Raw genomic sequence first — 7,562 nt, forward strand, 5'->3', positions numbered from 1 at the left:
AGAGTGTGCTGCTATGGAGAAAGGCAAATGGAGTACTGATTTATCCAGCTATGCCCATCTTAGTGCTCAAGAACTCCACTCTGGTTTCCTAAGCCGTCTGCACTCAAACAGTGATTATGAAGCCGGTTTGGTGAACCTGATGAAGGAGCGCTATGAGGTATTTTCATCACTTCCCCTTTTCGTAAATCCAATTTTGTAAATATCAACTCAAGTAGCCCCCAAGGGCCGGTTTATGATAACAATCATAAATTGGGACTTTGTAATATCTCAATCCTTACATGTTGATCCTCCATATGTCAAATGATCTTTGGAAACAAACCGGTACTTTATCATTGTATTCCTGTAGTTTTCATCGGTGTAGCCCCCAAGGGCCGGTTTATCTTTCCAAAGTAAACCGGGTCTTGAATCAATGCGTCAACTTTGAACAGATGTACATTAGCCCCCAAGTGTTAAGGATAATGCTTGCATTGTACTTGAGACTTGTGAAAAAATATGTTGATGATAGAGCAAATAGGCATTAGCCCCCAAGTACAAAGTGCATAACTTGTTATACACTTGGTACTTCATAACATGTTTTAATGATATATCTCATCTTTGTAGGCTAAGCTGAGTAAAAAGGATGCTCAAACCGTGGACCTTCAAGAGAATGTTAAATCTCAGCAAGCAGAGGCTTCCAAAGCCAAAGAAGAGCTGACCAATGCCCTAGCAGCTATGGAGAAACTGAAAGAAACCTTTAACAAAGAACGTGTAGACTAGGAAACAGAAAAGGCCGGTTTAATAAAGAAGGCCGAGGATGCAGAGGCAGCCCTGAAACCGGTGGTTGAAGAACTGACCGGTTTAAAGCGGCAGATTAACGCCATGACTACTGCTGTGTTTGGTAAGTACCTTCTCATGCAGTTTGTCTAAATTCATAATATCTTATCAATGGCCGGTTTACTAATGTTTAACCATGACAGGGACCTGCATTGCTCATCTGGGCTCTGACATGAGGATGAAGCTGAAAGCGGCCTATACCTTGATAGAACAGATGTTCTCTGGATCCCAGCAAGCCATTTGTACTGTAGCTTATAACAAGCCTCCGCCGTCGCTGATAAAGGAAACTATCGAAAAACTGGCCATCCTGCCTGCCCAAATCAATGAACTGAAGAGATTAGCCGCAAGGTCAGGTGCGCTGACCGTGCTAATCCAGGCCAAGGTGTGGATTCAGATCTTGAACCGGCAGATATCATCAAAGGCTATCCTGGTGTGAAAGAAGACGGCTCAGACTTCAATAACGATGATTTCTGAAGGCTGACAAAGGAGATGCGGCCGATAGCAAGCAAACTGGCGGAGGATACAGATCTATCTCATTTTCAACCGGTTTATGATGCTGAGGGAAAAAGATAGGCCGCGCTCATTCATAATGTTGAAGATCTTGTGCCGCCAATCCGTAAGCATACTTACGCTCCTAACATTGACTACTCCAACCTTATCCATGAAGAGGCTATTTTTCAAGCCTTAACCAAAATCGATTGGTCAACGGTTGATTTCCAGCGTCTGGGGAGGGATGAAGAGAATGCGACCGCGCAAGATGACTCTCAATCGTCAAGCCGTCCTGATGAGGAATCCTAAACCGGTGGCCGGTTTATTAGCTCCAGTCTGCCACTTCTTTGAAAACACTTATTCGATTTTGGGGTATTGAAAACGCCTTGTAATAGGATAGCATGAACACCTTACCTGCCATGCCATTGAGCATGTTTGTTTTGCTTGATACTGAAAACGTGTCCTGCTTTTGGGATCTATTTATGCATAGCCATTATGATTTATGTTCCTGCATATAAGAACTTGAAAGCGTCCTAGTGGTTTACCACCGGACGGGTCATGATGCCCAAAAATATATAACTTGGATGGATAACCAAGATTTGTATTAACCAGATATAAAATAAATGATACCTGTGATATATCTTCGTTGGCTGACCAACTGTTGGTATAGTAGGAGTGAAAATACCCATCTGTAGGGTTGACGACTCTTTTCCCTCTTGCTGGTTCATATAAAAACCATACCGGTTGATGATTACCACCGGATTGTATATTGCTGGTGACATGTAGCCAAAACCAGACCGGAGCAATTTAATGCCGGTTTAGAACTGATCATGTACTGACAACTGAGCGTTGAAAGCCACGCCAGGTTGTAATAAACACCGGTTTATCAGAAAATATTCATAAATCCCTGATCAAAAGATTTTAAAACAGCAAACACAAAAGAAATATGCAAAGCTTTTCATGGGCAGCCAGGCCCTAAGTCGAGGCTTTTCATGGGCTGCCAGGCCGCTGAGTTAAACCGTTTTGCAAAGCCTTTTAAGATGGACCTCAATCTTTAACCAATCACCGGTTTAACTTTGACAAGTTCAAGGTCTATGAGATTGACTTGTCAAACGTTCGGTGGGTCATACCAAGTTTACCTGGACGGAGTGGCTTACTTAAAGAGGCAGGATAACCCGGGGTTTTAGGTGAATACACCTGGCTTCCAAGCCTAGCTTGATAGCCTATTACAAGGGTGCAAACTCGTTTGTTCTTTCAGAAGCAAGGAGCCCCCAAGTAATATTTGAGCAATGCTCAGTGGTGACCTATGTTTGAGTTGTGCTTTATGCAACAGACTCTCTTTGGCTCCACATAATTTCCTTGTGGCTTTTAAGCTTATCAAAAGGTGTGGCTATGGCGTAAATACAACCAAGCCCCCTAGTGATTTCCCTTTTTGGTTTTAAACCGATCAAGAGGTGTAGCTATGGTTCGGATACGACCAAGCCCCCTAGTGATTTCCTTTATATCTGTGTGGCTTTATAAGCCGGGTTAATAGAACTCCGCTTTGTAAGTAGAAGCTCCCATGGAACCACACATGATGGAAAAAAGAACAGAGACCCCGCTTTAGCCGAGGCTCCGATTTATTATATAATATATACATTGTCATAAGTATGTACATAAGAAGAGCCTGTGGCTCAAGTATAGTAAGGCCGAAGAAGAGCTATATTCCATGGCCGCTGGGTCTCCTCCTCTGATTTGCGTGAGTCTTTGTGCTCTCGAACATCGATGAGGTAGTATGACCCGTTGTGCAGATTTTTGCTGACCACAAAAGGTCCTTCCCAAGGTGGGGATAACTTGTGCATATCAGTCTGATCCTGGATGAGCCGGAGCACGAGATCGCCTTCTTGAAAAGTTCTGGTCTTAACCCAGCGGCTGTGATAACGTCGGAGCTCTTGCTGATAAATCGCCGAATGTGCTGCTGCTAAATCACGCTCCTCATCTAACAGGTCCAGTGAGTCCTGACGTGCTTTCTCATTCTTAGCTTCAACGTAAGCCGCCACACGGAGTGAGTTGATACGTCCCCGTCGTATCTACTTTTCCAAACACTTTTTCCCTTGTTTTGGACTCTAACTTGCATGATTTGAATGGAGCTAACCCGGACTGACGCTATTTTCAGCAGAATTACCATGGTGTTATTTATGTGCAGAAACAAAAGTTCTCGAAATCACCTCAAACTTCACGGAGCAACTTTTTGGAAAATATAAAAAATACCTGCAAAAGATGAAGGCCAGGGGGCCCACCACCTGTCCACGAGGGTGGGGGGCGCACCTGCCCCCTACCTCGTGGGCCCCCTGGAGCTCCTCCGACTCCAACTCCAACTCTATATATCTTGTTTGGGGGAGAAAAAAATCAGAGAGAAGAAATCATCGCGTTTTACGATACGGAGCCGCCGCCAAGCCCTAAAACCTCTCGGGAGGGCTGATCTGGAGTCCGTTCGGGGCTCCGGAGAGGGGAATCCGTCGCCACCGTCATCATCAACCATCCTCCATCACCAATTTCATGATGCTCACCGCCATGCGCAAGTAATTCCATCATAGGCTTGCTCGTCGGTGATGGGTTGGATGAGATCTATCATGTAATTGAGTTAGTTTTGTTAGGGTTTGATCCCTAGTATCCACTATGTTCTAAGATTGATGTTGTTATGACTTTGCTATGCTTAATGCTTGTCACTAGGGCCCGAGTGCCATGATTTCAGATCTGAACCTATTATGTTTTCATCAATATATGAGAGTTCTTGATCCTATCTTACAAGTCTATAGTCACCTATTATGTGTTATGATCCGTTAACCCTGAAGTGACAATAATCGGGATACTTACCGGTGATGACCGTAGTTTGAGGAGTTCATGTATTCACTATGTGTTAATGCTTTGGTCCGGTACTCTATTAAAAGGAGGCCTTAATATCCCTTAGTTTCCGCTAGGACCCCGCTACCACGGGAGGGTAGGACAAAAGATGTCATGCAAGTTCTTTTCCATAAGCACGTATGACTATATTCGCAATACATGCCTACATTACATTGATGAATTGGAGCTAGTTCTGTGTCACCCTATGTTATGATTGTTACATGATGAACCGCATCCGACATAATTCTCCATCATCAATCCATTGCCTACGAGCTTTCCACATATTGTTCTTCGCTTATTTACTTTTCCATTGCTATTGCTATCATCATTACAAAATACCAAAAACATTACTTTTGCTACTGTTACCACTACTATCATATTACTTTGCTACTAAATACTTTGCTGCAGATATTAAGTTTCCAGGTGTGGTTGAATTGACAACTCAGCTGCTAATACTTGAGAATATTCTTTGGCTCCCCTTGTGTCGAATCAATAAATTTGGGTTGAATACTCTATCCTCGAAAACTGTTGCGATCCCCTATACTTGTGGGTTATCAAGACTATTTTCTGGCGCTGTTGCCGGGGAGCATAGCTCTATTCTTTGAGTCACTTGGGATTTATATCTGCTTATCATTATGAAGAACTTGAGAGATCCAAAAACCAAGATTTATCCCTCAACTACGAGGGGAGGTAAGGAACTGCCATCTAGCTCTGCATTTGATTCACCTTTCTGTTATGAGTAAGCTTGCGACACCTAAACCTGCTTCTGCTATGCGTTCTGATATGTCGCATATTGATGATGCCACTTCTGCTATGCATGATACTTATGATGAAACTACTTCTATGCTTGATACCACTATGCCACTTGGTGAATTTCTTGATGAACAACTTGCTAGGGCTAGAGAGAATGAAAATATTGAATCTGATAATACTAATGAAATTGATGATGAAGACTTGCCTGTTATTCCTGAGGGTTATGTTTTTGATAAAGAAGCTTCTTTAGCTTTTTTAGCTTGCAAAGAGATACGGACTTAAGAGGTTATTAGCTAAATGGAATCAGCAATCTCTAAATGCTAGAATGAAACCTGACCCTGCTTTTGCTACTTCACCTATCTGTGTTACCGATAAGGATTATGAATTCTCTGTTGATCCTGATGTAATTACTTTGGTTGAATCCGATCCTTTTCATGGCTATGAATCTGAAACTGTTGTGGCACATCTTACTAAATTAAATGATATAGCTACCCTGTTCACTAATGATGAGAGAACTCGCTACTTTTATATCCTTAAAATATTTCTGTTCTCATTAAAGGGTGATGCTAAGATATGGTTTAATTCTCTTGATCCTGGTTGTGTGCGTAGTCCCCGAGATATGATTTATTACTTCTCTGCTAAATATTTCCCTGTTCATAAGAAACAAGCTGCTTTAAGGGATATATATAATTTTGTGCAAATTGAAGAAGAGAGTCTCCCACAAGCTTGGGGGAGGCTTCTCAAATTACTTAATGCTTTGCCTGATCATCCTCTTAAGAAAAATGAAATACTTGATATCTTTTATAATGGACTAACCGATGCTTCCAGAGATTACCTGGATAGTTGTGCTGGTTCTGTTTTTAGGAAAAGAACGCCGGATGAAGCTGAAATTTTATTGAATAATATATTGACAAATGAAAATAATTGGACACCTCCTGAGCCAGTTCCTGAGCCTATTCCTAAACCAACTCCGAAGAAGAGGGGTATTCTATTTCTCAGTCCTGAAGATATGCAAGAGGCAAAGAAATCTATGAAAGAAAAAGGTATTAAAGCTGAAGATGTTAAGAATTTACCTCCTATTGAAGAAATACATGGTCTTAATTTACCGCCTATTGAAGAAACATATGATTCTAATCCATTACCTATTGAAGAAACTCATGGTCTTGATAACCCGACACAGGTAGTAAAGGTAAATTCTCTCTATAGATATGATAAAGCTGAAATCCCATTTACTAAGTTTGCTAGCCCATGCTTAGATGAGTTTGATAAATTTATGGCTAAGCAAGAAGATTTTAATGCTTATTCTGGTAGACAATTGAAATACAATTCAAATATGCTTGAGCACTTGGGTGATTATATGGCTAATGTCAAAGGTGAACTTAAACTTATTAGTAAACATGCTTCTATGGTTACCACTCAAGTAGAACAAGTACTTAAAGCTCAAAATGATTTGCTAAATGAATTGAATAGTAAGAATAATGATTATGCTGTCAGAGTTATGACTAGAGGTGGTGGAATGACTTAGGAACCTTTGTATCCTGAAGGCCACCCCAAGATAATTGAGCAAGATTCTCAGAGAAATAGTGTAGATGCACCTAGTCCTTCTAAAAGGAAGAAAAAGAAAAATGATAGGACTTTGCATGCCTCTAGTGAACCTATTACTGAAACACCTGAGAATCCAAATGATATTTCTATCTCTGATGCTGAAACACAATCTGGTAATGAACCTGAAACTAGTGATAATGTTAATGATAATGTTCATGATGATGCTCAACCTAGTAATGATAATGATATAGAAATTGAACCTGCTGTTGATCTTGATAACCCGCAATCAAAGAATTAACGTTATGATAAGGAAGACTTTGTTGCTAGGAAACATGGTAAAGAAAGAGAGCCTTGGGTTCAGAAACCCATGCCTTTTCCTCCCAAACCATCCAAGAAAATGGATGATGAGGATTTTGAGCGCTTTGCTGAAATGATTAGACCTATCTTTTTGCGTATGCAATTAACTGATATGCTCAAAATGAATCCTTATGCTAAGTATATGAAAGATATTGTTACAAATAAAAGAAAGATACCGGGAGCCGAAATTTCCACCATGCTTGCTAATTATACTTTTGAGGGTGGAATACCTAAGAAACTAGGAGATCCCGGTGTACCAACTGTTGGGGAACGTAGCAGAAATTCAAAATTTTCCTACGTGTCACCAAGATCAATCTATGGAGAGACCAGCAACGAGGGGAAGGAGAGTGCATCTACATACCCTTGTAGATCGCTAAGCGGAAGCGTTGAAGTGAACGGGGTTGATGGAGTCGTACTCGTCGTGATTCAAATCACCGATGACCAAGTGCCGAACGCACGGCACCTCCGCGTTCAACACACGTACAGCCCGGTGACGTCTCCCACGCCTTGATCCAGCAAGGAGAGAGGGAGAGGTTGAGGAAGACTCCATCCAATAGCAGCATAACGGCGTGGTGGTGGTGGATGAGCGTGGCTATCCTGCAGGGCTTCGCCAAGCACCACAGAAGAGGAGGAAGAAGAGATGCAGGGCTGCACCAACGAGAGATCGAATCGCGTGTGTTATGGGGCAGCCCTTGGCCTCATTTATATAGGGGAAGGGGAGG

Source organism: Triticum urartu, chromosome 7A (genome assembly GCF_056163025.1).
Source record: "Triticum urartu cultivar PI428250 chromosome 7A, HENAU_Tu73, whole genome shotgun sequence".
Classification (NCBI taxonomy): Eukaryota; Viridiplantae; Streptophyta; class Magnoliopsida; order Poales; family Poaceae; genus Triticum; species Triticum urartu.